Source organism: Symphodus melops, assembly GCF_947650265.1.
Source record: "Symphodus melops genome assembly, chromosome: 12".
Taxonomy (NCBI): Eukaryota; Metazoa; Chordata; class Actinopteri; order Labriformes; family Labridae; genus Symphodus; species Symphodus melops.
Window position 1 is genome coordinate 8,318,301 of NC_136702.1, and position 17,574 is coordinate 8,335,874.

General features: G+C 42.4%; 1 protein-coding gene across 2 annotated transcripts in view; it reads right to left on the minus strand.

The window, feature by feature from the left end:
- bcl9 (BCL9 transcription coactivator) overlaps window positions 1-17,335 on the minus strand; it is a 28,036-nt gene extending 10,701 nt beyond the window's left edge. Inside the window, exons 1-3 of one of the 2 annotated variants that reach the window (XM_079357854.1) lie at window positions 17,054-17,335; window positions 16,660-16,827; window positions 14,862-15,027 (exon numbers count right to left, since the gene is read on the minus strand). The gene's annotated coding sequence lies outside the window, so the exon portion shown is untranslated. The remainder of the gene's footprint in view (window positions 1-14,861; window positions 15,028-16,659; window positions 16,828-17,053) is intronic. The other variant, XM_079357853.1, reaches the window with a different exon arrangement.
- Window positions 17,336-17,574: the final 239 nt, after the last annotated feature.

Here is a 17,574-nt window from a genome sequence, read left to right on the forward strand (position 1 = left end):
CTTTTTCATAGCAGACATTTTGACATTCTCAGAATGGAAGAAAGGTTTATAGAAAAAAAAAACTACTGGACTTGAATAAAAACTACATTGATATTGTTATGAAGAGGGAGAGTCAACATGTCAGCAGTGAAAATCCCCACAGTGAGAAATGTTCGCTGCACATGTGGTATCGAAATGCAAACAGACTTTGATCAAAGCTCCCCTGAAGCATCTTCTCAATAAGCGCTGTTGAATTGTGTGCTATGTGACTAGCCGCCAACAGCTACTGACCTAAAACAGTGTGTAGAACTGTATTAGTTATAAAAAATGTACGTCTGTCGCATGCTGCCACATTAAAACGCCACCTCTGAAGTTTATTAAGGAGCTCCCCTGATAATTTACATCCTTTGATTTCAGCCTTTTTCTTGTAGTCTTCTATTATTCCTTTTAATTGTCTCAACTTCTTAGAAATCTCCCAGTTCGTTGATTTGAGCGGCCTTGTATTCATCTTGTTCTTTTGGGGAGTTTTTTGTTGTCCGTCAATTGATTCTGTAAATGAGGGTTGCCCCTCAAACATCTCTCGTGCATACTGTAAATAAAGGTTGTATGTTGTATGATGAGCACTTTAAAAATCACAGTAGCAAGATACTAAATATGTATATTCTGGCCCAGGCAGAGTAACCATTGATTCAAGTTTCAGCTGTCCTACTTAGTACATATTGGCATTTTTTTCTAGCGGGTAATACATTTAAGACCATCACCAGATGGCCTGAAGAAAAAAAAAAGGTCCTTTCAGCCTCAAACATCCCTATTCCATTAACTAACAACATGCGCAGCCCTTTAAAAACCTCCATGAGAGGCTAATTATGGTGTTTTCACACATGCATAAAACTCCTGAAAGTTTCCTGAAGCTTTCAGATGGACCTGCATGTGTGAACTCAAACGGCTCCATTTTTCAGACATTTTCCAGCCAGCCAACAAGTCGAAGTCGGGTGAGTCAATGTGAGAACACCGCAGGGAAACATTCAGGAAAATTCACCTCAAGCAAGCAGACGGGGGTGAAGAAGTTTATATCACGCCACCAGTGCAATCGTTACAAACAAACAGAAACTGCTTTGTGATCTTTTCCGCTGACTGAAAACCACTTCAGACACTCTCTTACAGTATCTGGAAAGCTGCATTTCATTATATGTTTTGGGTACATTTACTGACTTATGACTCCACTAGATTCGGAGGTGTGTCTTTCTCTAAATGATCATTTCATGATCAGATGTATTATAATATAAATATCTTCACTGGTATTGGCTTAAAAAACCTCAGCATCAATTACGTTTTGTCTTTGATAAAACAAGAGATTTTAGTTGGGATATCATATTAAAATATTAAAATACACGCTCCATTGCAACAACATAGAAGTGTGCTGGTGGAGTTGGAGAGTTGTGGTTTTGTTGTAAACCCCACCACTGTGCGTTTCTGTGTGCTGGTGGGAGAGCAAAGCAATCGCATGAGAATCGTGTTTGCAAGACAGCGGCCCAGTCAGTCAGATTACATTGTCATCCTGAAAATATTTAGGAGCTCTTCCAAAACACTCAACATTGTAACTGGCTCCAGAGTTCCCCTGGGGAGAAGGAGGTGGAGTGTTTGGGAGGGGGGGGGGGGCTTCACTGGGAAACCAGACAACTATACAGACTCCTGCTACAGCAGCAACACTTGTCTCTCGCTGGTCTACAAGAGAAGTGATTTACAGCCGTGGGGGCCACAGATCAGTGCTGCACACGAGCAGAGGCTGGCTTCTAGACAGGGACAGAGAGAGAGAGAGAGAGAGAGAGAGAGAGAGGGAGAGAGAGAGAGCGAGCATGGAGGAGTCGTGTGTATCCGAACTACAATGATTAGACTACTACTATAAAAAATACACTCAAACAGAAGCAGACGGCCGATTCATTCCAATGACTGTGCATATGACTGTAAATTATTTAAACACAGCGAGCTTGTATACAGGACTACAGCCAAATACAAAAACGTGAAAATACATACATGTGTAATTGTGCAGCAGTGATGTACGACAAACAGAAATGTCCTAAAAAAGAATTAGCTTTACACAGTGGTGGTTTGAGTGAAATATAAGACCCTTCCCCTTCGAGCACTCAGAGGATTAAATAATGTGTGGCATCTCTTTTCACTCTACAACCCCCCCCCCCCCAAAAAATAAACATAATAGAAAAATCACAGAAGAGCCAAAATTTCAGCTTAAATAAAAGTGCATAACCACCGGTAATATCCATTTATTACAATTTGTTTTAATATGAAGCCATTTGGGGCTTTTTAAAGAGTGAAGGGAGTTTGATATTTAACATGTATTGTGATGCGTGCACTATACGCAATTTATTTACATCTAAAATACACTTTACGACATCACTGAAATGACTTTGAGATATGTGTCTTACATTGAATGCACTACTGCTATCATGAATATTTCATGAAAGATATTTGAGAAGAAAACATTGAGCTGCTTTATTGCAATATTCCTACATACAAAATTTCAGAAATCTTACAGTTAATGAAGCGTAGTATCAGCACTCCACCGCTCATCTGCTGCACTCTCTCCCTCTGTCTTCTCCGTCTTTATCTATAGCCTCATTGTGTTTCTCTCTCGACTCTATTTTTCATCTGCGGCTTCCTGTCTGTCTGAACTGATCACAGAAAAGCAGGTTGAGTGCGTTGGTAAAGTAATGGCATGCTAATTACACAACAGTGTCGAGGATCACGATGAAGAGAACATGTTCTTGAGCCGACTTTTTTTTAGGAGAAGTTACCTCAGCGTCTGACTTCATACTCTTAACTTTCTACTACTTTTGGACCAGTTAGAAGAGGCTGACTTGGGTTTTTTTTTTCTGCAAGGTCATGAAAGCTTTAACATGCAACTTCTCCTCCTGCAGTTACTGGTGTGTGTGTAGATCGGAGTGTTCTTAACACAAGTGATGAGTGAGAGAGAGAGAGAACACTAAAGTCACGTTGAATAAAAGGAGAGGCAGAGAGGATTTGCCTAATGGTAAAAAACGCCTATGGCTTTACCTACGGACCCTTGGACCTTGTAAAAAACATTTGCAGTTTACATTTATGCTGCTGAAATAGAAAGTGTGTGCAGGAGTTTGCACTTTTTGGCAATTAAAAACAAGAACTGGCCCAGTATTGGATGCTTAGATTTTTGTTGCTGTGGTATCAAAACAGGGATTGATATTCTTCAACTTTTAATAAAAAAAATATATCCACTGCAAGTTTAAAGATCTGGTATAGTGGAAATCTTACTGGCTTGTTTAACTCTCAGCGGAAAGGAAATGTATGTCTCTCTGAATAAAAGGCATCTCCTAAATGAATCAACACTGTAACCTGCAGACAGATGCATTAAACAACCCGTTTTCAGAAACACCGAAAATGTGAAGCAAAGTGGACGGTGTGCAGAACCCCACCCCCGAGTCAGCACACAGAAATCCTTTTTACACGACGTACACTTCGCTGATTATTTTCTCCAATGCAACTAGTATCTCATTTATCTCTTCAAAAACTACCAACAGCTGATTATTTCTTCCGTAAAGGGAGAGATCCGACTTTTTGGGCTGCTGGTGTGGATGGGCAGTGACCCTGCTGTCCTGTATTAGGAGGAGGTAGACAGATTATTCCTCCTCTGTTGGGCAGACATCGGGACCATTCAGCCATTGGAGTCCACGAAAATCTATTTGGCTCTTCCACAGTGATTTTGTTTTATTTCGCCAAAATAGCTTGCCTCCTGTTTCCTTCAGCCGTATATATCGTACATGATCTCAGGGGACGATCTCTACCTTTAAACCCCAATCATACACGCGTGTGCAAACAGCGAGTATGTGCATGCATACAGACACAACAGCAGGACCTGTCAATCACCTGCTCCCTCCAATCGCATGCTAACGAGACACTAATTGGGAAGCTTGCTGACATGACTGTCATAAGGAAAACGCTGACACAGAAACACACTTCAGGGGTGCACACTAAAGCCGACCGCACGCACACAGAAACACAACAAAGCAGTGTGCAGGTAATCACAAAGATTTTTACTTCTATCTCCGCGAAAGATGCTGAACTGTCTATCATAGAACACATGAGGAGCTGCAGCGCGTGCAAGTTAATGTGAAGACAGTATAATGAGGCTCTAAAAATGAGCTTTTTTTGCCTCTGCTATCAACACGAGGTTCCAGATGAAAAAAGGGCAGAAAATAATGCAATTCAATTAGATTTGGGTTTCAAATACGGGTGGCACTAAAGAGAAGCATTTTCATTTCATGCTTATGTAACAGTCATCGTACGCTGGCTGAGCGCAGGGGAGAGAGTAGACCCTTTCCTGCTACGTCACCCAAATTCCTCTGTAGGGAAGATGGGTGCTTTATGGCCGGTGGAGGATCCACTTCTATAGGAGGGATTCAAATATGCAAGATCAAAACACATGAGAGGATCCCCAACCTGACAACCAACCAAGGATACCAGATTCAGTTCTTAACACAACAAGGCTGAGGACGCATTATTTTCAAAAAGAAGGGGGAAAGGCATGCTCGAGTGCAACACACGTGCCAACTCTCTCCCCTCGTCTCAGCCCTGCAGTTGGCTGTAAAAAAAAAAAAAAAAAAAAGGGCCTGCTGATGTTTCAGCCTTATTTATGCAAATCCCATTTTGCAGTTCAGTCACAATGGAGTATTGCTCCCTCTTCTTCGCTCTCGAGCTCCCCTATTCGCTCTGTGTCTGCTCGGCCTCCATCTCAAATTTTTCTTTACTCATTTATGTGTTTGAGGCAATGATATTAATAGCCACCTTATATCCATCCCTCTTTTTGCCGAAACAACTAAACAATCCATCGCCATCAGAAGGCAAGCATTGTGTGTGCAGCTGATAGACATATCAAACACAAAGGATCTCTAACACGGAGCCACAACGTACATGTACTTAACATGCCCTCTTATTTTACACTTCTACTGATGAGGAATCAGGTCCAAGCTTTCCAAACCACATTTATGTGAAAAGACGATGTATAAACTGAATGGTTAGTCCAGACAGAAATGCTTTACATTTTCTCTGATGCCTACAGTTTCTTCACACTTTTCCAAAGCATTGCTTTTAAAGTAATGGACAACAAACAGAACCTGAGTTGAAGAAGGATTATCGATATCTTCTTTGCGATATTTTGAATATGCTACCTGCTCTTTCATGACTTTCACACATCAGCTAACATTAAAGACTTAAAGGGGACATATTATGAAAAATACACATTTAGACTCTTTTTGAATATTTTATAACCTGTGTGTCTATCGTCCCACAACATTTGAAAGAAATCAACCCAGTGCTTTGTTTGTGGTCTGCTTTAATCTTACCACACAGGGAAAAGTGCTCCGTTTCAAAATGTCTCAGTTTGTGACATCACAAGTTGGATTCAGGTAAGACAATACTCCTTCCTTCCTACTTTTATTTGTGTTTACTTTGTAAAGTTAAAGATTATACCATGACATATTTTAGAAGTAGATAAGATTAGTGGGGACAGTTCAGGTGAATAAATGAGTCATTGTCTGATTTAAAGCCGGGAATCATTTCCTACTGAGATCAAGTTCATAAAAATAAACAAAAACTTTTTTAAAGATCTGGATGGATTATTATTTTTCTGAAATTAAATCCAAATCACAGTGTTTCAAAAGTCATGTGTTGGTCGACAACTTTCACAGTGTATTTGTAGTCTAAGAGGATCAGGCCATAGATACTCCTGTGTGTAAAATCAAGCCAGCAGATGAGTGAGAGCTGTCTTGTATCGTAAATGTTTCAGAGAAATCCCCTTTCCCTAAAAGGAGCCGATAGAATATGGCGTAACGAAAAGAAACTATATCCTGTGGCTGCGTCTGAGGAAAAGCTTTCAGGATATGTGTCAGTCAGTCAAAGAAGAAGAAGAAGAAAAGTCGCCCTCTGCCTCGATGGGAACACACGAGTAGAGCAGAGATAATGCTCCGTCAGCGGAACTCATTAAAGACGGCCACGATCTGCTGAAACAAAACCAGTGCACATAAGTTACCTTCCTTCCATACATGAAGTATTTTTCCTTTGAGAGGGTACCTCCAGATACATGATGAGGGGAAACACTGGTGTGATATCTGACACCTAGATGGCCTTTTGTTTAGTAAATCGTCCGGCTTATATTCATGTGAAGAACTAGTTGTAGTTTGCTAAAATTGTGAAACGTGTTCCCTGCTCCTGCTCGACATCCACACCCCAAATAAATACACAACCCAAAACAAATACACCAATAGGAAACACTGTCCAATAGAAAAGACACCTGTACGCTCTCAGCAGTTAAGGTGGCCTCCTTAAAGCACCAAATCAACATGCCACACCCTGCAGATACCGCTCATGACTCAGGCTTGGTACGTATACAGAATGTGAGGAATGCTGAGTGTCACTAAACATAGTCGCCGCTGTGACGCCACTGATGCAACATTTGACACAGTGCATCTCCACCACCACCACAGGAATAAGCGTGCTCAAGCTGCAACGGGCGCACACAAGTTTCACCGTCTCTGCTGAAACAAGGTGAACGAATCTTTATGAGGAACGTTCGACTTTCCCCCCCCTCAGTCTTAAAAACAGCTGCCATCGATCAAAAGTTAAACATCTCCACACACGTTCTGTCATCTGCTCACCTGAGTGTGTTTTAGTGCTTCCCCGTCAAAAACTGCTACATTTCTACTTACAACCATCTGCCCCCGCCCTCGCTGTATCCCATCCTCTGGTCGGCAGACGATGCCCCTCCATCCCTGGGGGGGCAACATGTGTGTAATGTCACATTTGGTCATATCCTGTCAGAGTGACATGAGCCTCTCCGTGTCCATCACAATGATGGAAGCAGCAGCAGCAATCAAAGCGGGAGGATGGGTTAAGGGTGTGATACAGATAGACCCGAAGGATGAGATGGGGTTATTACACAAGTCGTCCTCTTCACAGAGAGAGCGGGTGGATGTCCGTGTCTCACACACAAACACACTCACAGCTGACTCACTAGTGACACATCTGCTGGCGTAGTCTGGGCGCCGTGCCATGTGTGGCGGCCAGCTCCGGCAGCAGGACTGGCACTCAAGCACTCCAGCCTGCTGTGAACTCCGTCGCACACACGCACACACACACACACACACACACACACTCCTCGCCCTGCATCTCTGTCGAGCTGTGTTCTCTCTCCGTCTCTGCATCTCTTGCTAAGTGGGTGTGTCTTGCTTACACACCCACGCAACTCACCTTTCTACTCTGTATGAGACAAAGAGACTGAGTAAGTGGCAACAATGGGCCGTGAGACAGCATGGCTGCAGATCAGGGGAGTGCCAGTATCTAATGCTTACATAAGTGTACAACACAGAGTTTAACTTAGCTGCCTTGAAATACGTAAAACTGAAATGTGTGACTTATTGAAAGTTTGGAAAATTGTAAAACAGCGCTGGTTGTTAATAGTTACACTATAGGCCACACTCTCAGTCCTAAGCACACTATCATTAAAAGTGTGTAAAAAAAGGTACGTTTATCTCCCTCTCCACCACGAGGAGGCGAGGTACAAGTCATTAAAGTGAACTTAGAAACAATAAAGGACAGCCAAATCTAATCTGTGAAGAGAAACACCTCAGCACTGAGCGCAAACTTGAGGAACATGAAATCCTGCGATCTCGGCCTTAATGTTAAAGCTTTGCCACCACAAACTGGGGCAATTTGATAGTTTGACTGAAGCGACGCAAAAGTTTGCACATTGAGCCATGAACACGGCAGCTTCCGACAGAAGACACAGTTTATCTATCAAAGTCTCTCAACGGCAGAGGTCTTTAAAGGTAGACGAAGAATTAAGTGTGACAGCTCCAGGTCGGGCCAGGTCTGGATCACGTTTATTCAAATCTACAAAAATCTATGTGGCTAACACACACATGTAAATGTGCAGTCCACCAGCTCTGATTGTGATGTAATATACTGCAGATATATAATTTTTATTTTTATTTTTTTCTTTACTTTTAAAGACTATTAGTCGTAGAGTCATGACACATCATATAGCACAACCAATCATCTGTCTGTGTCCTCTTTTTGGGTCTTTCCAGTTCAGCAGCACTCCTGATCCAGACTTTATTATCCCATGTTTTACAAGAGGGCAAATCTTTTCAGGATACCTTTCAGCGAGGGTTGATCTAAATTAATTTAGGATTTCCAAACTAAAGGATCACACAGTTCGAAGCCTTGAACACCAGGGGTGCACTGCCATTTATGAGGAGAGAAATAAAGCTTTACATTTAGACGTGAGTAATGTGCTGAAATCTATGAACAACTGAAACCACCAGTAACATCAGTAGCACAACCAGCAATTATTTAAATGCACCCCGAGTTGAAATACATGCACATAAAAACATATATCCACATGATAAAGTCCTGTAAGTTTTTCTCATTTCAGGCTCAAATAAAAAGCTGAAGAGGAACTCTGCCGCCCTCTGCACAGACCCCATCTTTCCTCTCTTCTCTTGACCATGCTCTCTGGTCCGTGACTCCCTCCCTCCATCCCGACAGTTGCTCCCACACTCGGGCCACATTCCTCCCTCGCTCATGCTGGGAGGACGTCTCCCTGTGGCTAAAAGCATTGTGGGAAATCCCAACGGCCAGGCCCTCCAGAGGCCATAGAGACCATTGTGGTGAAGCAGAGAGCAGGCCTGCCCTCCTTTGCTCACTGGTGGAAGGCTCTTCTTGCGTGCAACTTGCAAACATTTTGCACAGTTGCCACAAGTGAAAAAGAAAGGAAGCCTCGATTTTCCTTAAAGTCTTGATTCTGAGCCTCACAACCAACAGCACATTCAACATTTGAGGCATCTGGAAGTAGAACCCGCTCTGTGCAGACCTCAATATACAGCACTAAAACCGCAGGGGGGAAAGGATTTACATTTTCAGATGTGCTCTAAATATATTTTTCCGATTTTTCGCTACCAAATCAGCACGCAACAGTAACAAAGTGACATCTCAACCTGTCAGACCATGTGACACAGTTGAGACATCTACTGACCTGGCACGACATCAAAAACAAGCCCAAACATGTTTGACTAAAAGCAGAAGAAAATGTGTGCGCCTTCTCTGCTCCGCTACAACACAATTAGCCCTGTGCAGAGAATATGAGCCAGATTGGGTCCCTGAATTACCCCAGTTTGCCCTCATGTGTCATTGCCATGGAATTTTAAACACACCGGCTAAGATCTGCCCAATTAAAAATACAGGCACAGAGCATTATATGTGCACATAGTCATGCCATTGCACATGGAAGTACCCACATGCTGTGGCACTTAACTGTCCTAATAATGTCTGAGATCCACTGACGACTGCGCTACAAGTTTATGGCATCTGTTCCCATGAGTCCCAGCTTTCTAACTGGTGTACATTTCTGTCTTGGCGTCCGTTCTGCTAAAAGCACGAGTGGTCTTAAACAAGACATGTCTACTCCGACATTACTCATATTGGGATATGTTGAAAGCGTGCAGTGTATTACCCGATGGAAAGCGGGTAAGGTGGCTTTAGATGTAATCTGCCAATTAATCCTGATAGAAGAGACACAATGAACTTCCTCCCTTCCACTTATCAGATTTTTATTTTGAGAAAAGAGGAGATTAAGTCGTTGCGCACACTCTTTATTGTCACACCTTTTTTTCCATATTGCCCCAGCAGCAAATAGTTTTGTGTTGTATGTTGGAGGGAAATAATAATTAGCATTTCATCTCATTTAACATTGATCAAATAAATAACGTCTAAAATCTAAAGATGCGGCTCTATGTCACAATCACAAAAAAGTCTTGAATTAAAATGAGACTTCAGCTGTTTGGCAGTAAAAAGTCATTCATCCAGATCTGCAAACACTGAAAGAGGAACACCTGTAGATTTTATTCCCTACCCAACAGGCTCATGATGCATCCCTCGTGTGTGACACACAATGAAGGTTAGCATTACCTACAAATTCATATTGTACTCCATTGAGAGGTCGCTGCTGATTGGTACTGGTAGCTAGGATTGATGCGTACACGTCTATAGTCATTACATTAATCTAAATGACCAACAGGGTATCCCGTGCACAGCCTTTACGCTCTCAGGTGTGCGCGGTAGCCTGGGCCAACCTGAGGAACAGGCTACACACATTATTCACTCAAAATAAAACACAGTGAAGTTATTTTCAGTGTGCCATGGTCATTAAATGCAATCTGAAATAATTATTGAATCACAAACGGGCTCTATGAGTTGAGTCACATGCTCCATGGTTAAATGGTACGTTCAGAGGAATCACAGTCGTCTTTTCTTCTCCCCCGCCTGAGAGCCACATGGACGACATCGACGTCCACATCTTTGGAATAACTACACTGTCTTTCTAACAGTCTTTGCATGCTGCATGTTAGCGCTAATTGCTATCAGGTGTGTAGAAGCTGAAGGTTGTTAAACCTCTTTTTCAAGTAGAAAAACGGGCCTCATCGGCTATCTCATCCGCAGTGAAGCCATGAATGATGGGTATCAGGAGGAAACAATATATTGCATCATTTTATTTTAATCTAAGGAGATGTGATGGTCCACATCTCAACCTAAAACATTTTCAGCCTGACTCCTAAGGACAGATCAGGATTATTTCTTAGTACCATCACCGTGCAGGGAATTTAATGAGGTGTGATAACCAGAATATAACAAGCTGTTTGCTGCCCGAACATCTGCAGATTAGCATCGTGTCATTTGGCTCCATTAAACTGCTCTAACTAGCGACGGCAGTCAATCTTCTAGCAGGACAGGACCTTCGCCTGGCTGGCAGCTTTAAGCACGGTTAGCAGAGTTGACTGCAGGTCACTGCCGCCTCCAGCTTCCACCTGAGGAGTGGCTTTGTTGGAGAGGACCCCTCCCCTCCGGTCAGTAGGGGCAGCCTGTCTGAGCAATAACTGTCAATCACAGCCGAGGAACCATGAAAGCAGAATTATAGGTGCATTCTGACTCAGCCAGACACGTCCCTGTGGATCCTGAACGGGCAACAATCCCACCACATATGAGACTGAGACCTCCTACGCACACGCACACAAACACAACACATTCAGATTTAGAACTGAAAGTGTCTGGACAGACACAGAGAGAGAGAGAGAGAGAGAGAGAGAGAGAGAGACTATGATGTATGAACTGACAACGAGAGGTTTGTTTCTTAAAATCACGTTCTGCAAAGCCTTGTGGCCGACACTCTCTACTTTATGAATTCATTCATCTGTATTCTGTTTCTACTGTTCCATATTTGTTAAGTTTAATGAATGAGTCTTTAGCACTTCAACTGTTTGGAATGAACCATTACATTGTTTAAAAAATACTGTTGTTAACTAATGTATACAAAGGAATTCAGCACTCGTTTTGAATAATTGTATAAGAGCCTTAAATCATGACTGAACATGTTTTAGATTTTATTTCTAATATCACAGTTTTACTATCCATTCATCATCTATCCCTGTGTGTGTTTTTTTAATGTAGCTATTACTGATGTTTGCCTTTAACAAGCACAGTGACATTATAATGTGGAGTCCATTCTCCCCTCTTTATTTACTGGCTGCTGGAGGATGAATAGTTCATCTCTTCGTGTCACTGAATGAAACTGATTCACCGCTTACGTACTGATCAGATGGACTGTGTAAGATGTTCTGGATAAGTGTGTGGTCAGAACATCACGCTGGCTGAGGAATGGTCGGACCAGGACAAAACTTTCCATGATAGTACAACCAGCCATTTTGACAACCGGCAAGGCCTAATATTCAAAGAAAACCAATATATTCATGTTTTAACATCCCCTACCAACTACTCTACAGCTCATTTCATGTTATTAAACTTTAAATATTAGAGATGCACAGATTGTTAAATAGTTATTTAAAACATTGATTTTCTCACATTGCAAATTCTGATTACATTTTTTTTCCATTCCTTCTAATTCTTCACGTCATCTTCACACAGTCCCTCAAATGTCTGAGGAACAGGTCTCACATACTATGTAAAGCTGATCTTTACCAGAGTCCGTGTAGGACCGCCTCACTGTTTACATTTGACCATGAAAACAAATCAGCGTCCAGCAGGGGACCTCTTCTGCCAAATAAGAAGCCTCTTGACTGAAACAGCACTGAGGTATACCAGTGAGCCAGCGTTACATTGAGACAACAAAACAGACAAACATCAGCTACTCAAACTGCTGCGTGCCAAATTATTTCCTAATCAGCCGGAGTTTGGTAACAGATCAGATATTGGCAGATATCGATGTAAAATCAAAACATCTGTGCATCCCTGTTAAACTGTTTTTCACCCTTTCCATAAAAGCTCATGAATGTAAAACTGTCCCAGCCAAGCCATATGTTTCATGAAGCTGGAAAACATCTACAGGTAACATCTATGTGGGGGTTTTTTGTAGGTTATATAAGAAACATATTTTAGTGCTCTGTGGGAATTATCAGAGTGCAGTATGACTGTGCAGGATGGTTTAGGGTTTTCTGTACATTACAAGAATAAATCTACATTACTCTAATCTCATCTTTGAAGGGGGTTTAATCTTAAATGTGTAGACCAATTATGTTTAAAAAGCTCAATAGTATTTTTTTCCCAGCCCTCTGGAGGAAAGGGCATAATTACTGCAGTGTGGATGTCTGACTATAAAAGGACTCATTCAGCAGACGAATCCTTAATTAACTGGGAATATAAATATAACCCCGTTTTCGCACATGCACAAAACTCCTGAAATGTTCAGGGTGAGCTGAAACCCCGTCCTCTCAATCCGATGTGAGGGTCAGGAGTGCAAGAGTAATACAGGAGGTTTTTCAGGGGCAAACAGTCTTAATATTTTCTATAAATCTAAAGAGGGAAAATGGGAAACACGTGCGTGCTTCTGCTTAATCTAAATACTGTTTGGAAAATCAAAGTGCCTAAAAAAGAGAAATCAGAGTGAAATACAGCTTAAACTAGAGAAAAACAGACATTTGGGTCCAACCAACTGTTTGAACTGTGGAGGGGAGCTTCATGCATCCCACTACAAAGACTATGAGACCCCCCCCCCCTCCTCCCCTCTATGTCATCTCTGCATGTCATACACAACACACGCCTTGCAAGTTTTAATTAGAAAACCCATGAAGCAAACAAATGCACAGAAACATGAGAGGCCAATGCACAGAGGAGAAAATAAATCCTTTTCCACTTCACATCAATATCCATTCCCCCGCATCCTTCACCTCGCTGTGGTTTCTGGTGAACACGCTCCAGATTAGATGGCAGATAAATAAACAGCGTGGACTGTGTTCTATGATCGAGTCCTGTCCTCGGCATGTGCAGATCAGAAAATAAGACCAAACACGGCGCTGATAGTCCAAAGCAGAGCAGCCTTGAGGTCCTTTCAAGCTGCTTACCTGAACATCAGACTCTGTAGGTTTCTTGACATTTTTATGAAATTTTGATTATTAAAGTGTAGTGTAATGTTACAGATTTTTGCACCTAGAAAATTTACTCGAGGACACTCAGGCTAGCTAAACCTCAGACGACGATCTAAGGCCCGATTTGTCAACACCCCCACCCTAATGATCGGGGGTGTGGTTCGATTGTAGGCTTCGCCCAAAGTATCCTCAAGGTTGTGTTGATGCGATTATTTGCTCCTGACCGAGTCAGAGCCTCCAAAATCTCAAATTGAAAATCACAAACAGGTTTGATATTTCCAATTCTAGATCAGGCTGCCTTCGACAGAATACCCGCGATAGCCAATAATAGCGAACAGACCGGGAAGCACCAGCAAGCGGATGTTGCATACTCACACAGCTCTTAAACACGGCAGCGAACACAAACACGACTCTGCAGTGAGTGAAGAGGAATATTTAAAAAAAGGAGACCAGTGTGTGGAATTATGATAACAACACCAGTGTCTTTCTAACTTCTCATGCAAGACATCCCACAATAAGGCAAGAGAGCCCGGAGACGACGTCGGTAGTCCTCCACGTTTGTTTTTCTTCTAAAGCTACGTTTGCTCGCGCATGTTTCCGTGAGATTTCATGTGTGTGAAATCTGACCGAATGGTCTCGTCTGTGTGATCAGAGGATTATAACGTTAAAATCAGTAAGAACCGTCTGTATGTCTGTGGTCTTTATTTAGTTCATCTCTCGAAATGATTGGATACGGTGTGACTCTTACTCGTATCATATCTAAGTTTGAAACTGTAGTTATGGGACAACTTTAAGTACGATCACTGCCTTGAAAATTGACATATTTTGTATCAAGTATGCATAAGAGTTGGGCTCAATTCTCATCCTAACATCATGCCTTGAACTATGACACAGTCTGTAGGTTATCTGTCACAGACCTCATTCCAAATTTGAATGTTGCTAAAAACAAAATGTAAAAATCGGTGGCACTGAAGACAGAAGAAAACCTCCCCAAGATAACCAATCAATGAGACAAATGCTCTGAAATGTAAAAGATGTAAGCTCAGAGACGCCCAGAAAGCATGAACAGGAAATGACAGGACATCCTAGATCTGACATGCATGTATGTAAGGACATTTGAAATCTTTTTCTGGCTTGCTGAATAGCTTGGCAGTATGGGAATTGAACCGTAGCCAGGGAGTGATTATAGACACACCACTTATGTATCGTCATAGCTTACAGTGGTTGTCTCCCAGCATTTTTACAGTCATCTTCATGAAGATGTCAGAAATCTGGAGACGTGTAAGCAGTGTGCCATGATTTTTTGGGGTTTTGTTTGTTTTTTTACAACAGAGAAAATGTTTGTATGAAAGAAACGTGATAATGTGGGTCAAAAGAAGAAAAAGTGTTGAGCTGAGTTACCTCAGAAGCCCCCCTGCCCTTTCAGCAGGGCCTCATATGGAGAACCAGGTCTCAGGTCCCCTGGGCACTGATGTCTGCACTCCACTTGACTCCTCCCAGTCAGCCACGGAGGCTGTGAAGGAACCTGGCCCACTCACGACACCCTACAGCCACAAGTCATTCACACCTGGAACAGAGAGAGAACTTTGCTCATCGGTCGACACAAAAACAAGCAAATCGGCAAGAAAAAGCACTCAAGTCGCTCATGTTAACAAGACCCACGTGTTGCAAATACATAACCGGTGCAAAGCTTAGGTCATCAGGGACTACAGTAACCGTGTCTTCTGGCCTTCTTAACCCGGACACTCATTTATACTTCAGTTATCGACGAGTGTACACATAAGGGACTACAAAACAGTGGATGATACTCTATCCAGAGATTTAGTTGGGCTTGCGTCGAATATGAAGTCCTCTGAAAAAAGAACTCTGGGAGCCACACTAAACTCCTTCAATGCAAAAAAAAAAAAAAAAAAAGTGTATGTGTTTAGGTTCCTCGTCATCCAGGACATGGTCAATTTGAAGCTTGATCAAGTTTCGAAGGATAAGAGTACTGACCATGGTTGTCAGTACTAGGCTGCCTTGAGACCATATGCAATAGATGCAATTTCATTGTAGACAGCATTGTTGCCTAGCAATTGAGGAGACCAGAGTCCTGTGATAGGAAGGTTTACAGTTTAATATAAGCAACTATAGCAGATATGATTGACCCCCCGCCCCCCCCCCCCCATGCTAAGTGAGAAGTGTCTCTAAATAACAGCATCAGACGAAGAAGTAAACTGCTAAATATTTTTTTCTTTACAATGACAAGGAATAAAACTTAAAGCATGAAGTCAACTTGAAAATGGAAAGTAGTTTGAATTGAATATTTGACGTCCATGTATAAAATGGATAATAAATTACTTAGGGACACTTACTTTATAAGAGATTTAAAAAAAAGTTTTGAATTCATTCATGGGGGGGGGGACATTTCCAGGTATCACAGGTCGTTTAAAGAGCTTTTTAACTCTATGGGTCTGAGACAATGCAGCCTACGGTATATAAAAATGGTACAAAGTAAAACAGTAAACACATTCTTTGCCATGTTTAGCTCTTTGAACTTGCTAAGGTAACACAGCACAATGCCACACAAGTTAGGCTACTCACGAAACGGGCCAAATCGAGGAAGTCGTCCTAATACAACGACATCTCCAAAGTCTAAAAACTCTGCAAATAAACGTAATGCACGCATCTTCGGAGACTAGACTTCCCCCCTCTCTCTCTCTCTCCCCTGAAATCTCAGCGCCTCACTGGACTTCTCTTGGCGGACAAAGTAATTCCATGGCGCTTGAAACTCCAGGAACTTTTTTTTTTCTTTTTCCTAAAAGAAGTTGTTCCTGTTTCGCCAGAGAACTGGAGGGGGGGGAAGGGAGGACTTCAGCACTTGCATTCATGGAGCGTCGGCCAGCGCAAACAAAGTCTTTCCCGAAGAGGGAGGCACTGGACGGCGGCTGAGAGCGAGAACAACAGCGTCGGGTTCAAACACACAAATAAAATAAAAAACACACACAATTACATTCATTTAAGGGCTTTTACTGGCAGACAAAGAATTCAGTCCCTCCTTGCTCAAACGTTCAAGTTGTGCTCGCTCCGTTAACAATGTAACAATTAAATCGCTCAGCAGATGATAGGGCTGGCCGACACAATCACCGGTCGAGGCCTGTAACATTGTTACGCGTTTATAAAACATACCACACACATTTTAATGAAGGTAATACAATACCAGCGGTGTAGTACTCCCGAAGAATGCAGAACATGCATGCTGCATTGTATCCTTTTTTCATTTTCACCGAGCACGGGCGGTCCTCCAGTATAATGGGGTAAAAACCAATATTTCTCCGCGGGTTTTACACCATGCTGAAAACATCGTGAATAATCCGCTTTCGGTGCGCTGTAAAGGAAAAAAAGGGCATTCACGCTTGAAAGGGTGCTCACTGTCTGCCGAGGCCAGACACGACGTGGTTTGTGCTTAGCCAGCCTTCGGGGACAGAGGCAGAGAAGAACGGATACCGGAGTGAGATGTCCCCGGGTAGGAGGACCCGCGTGTGCCCGTTGCCAGGAGCTCGAGCTATGGTAGCGACACTTTCCACCTGGATATGAAAAAAAGGAGCACTCACCTGGAAATGATAGCGTAACGCCAGTTTTCCTCGAATGACGTATTCATACCACACGCTTATTAAATCACAACATTTTCACGGTAACATTATAAAATAGAAATGTGTCTCCCCCCTTTCGCCCGAGCTTTCCAGTGGTCCTACTCCATTACATCCCAGTCAAGATTTCCTGTCGTCTCTCTCCCCCCCTCTTTTCCAGGCATGGTTTAGTCCGAATTCTAAGTAGCAATTCTAGGTCAGGTCTGTGTGCCAGTGAGAATGTAACTGTCCGACAGCGAAGAAACACCATCGTCCACCTCACGTAACACTAAAAAAGTACATACGATACCATTTTTAAGAAAGTCAAATGCCCACACACTGACATTTAAAACTGTTTAACGTCATATTTAGTGGGATTATAACATCATGTTTGTGTTGGCAAACTTCCTTTAGTGAAAGTAGGCTGCTTGGTAGTGGTTTCGCATCAGTGATAGGTAACAGGAAAAGTTAGTAAGCACTTAACCTTTAAAGCTATTTTGATGATG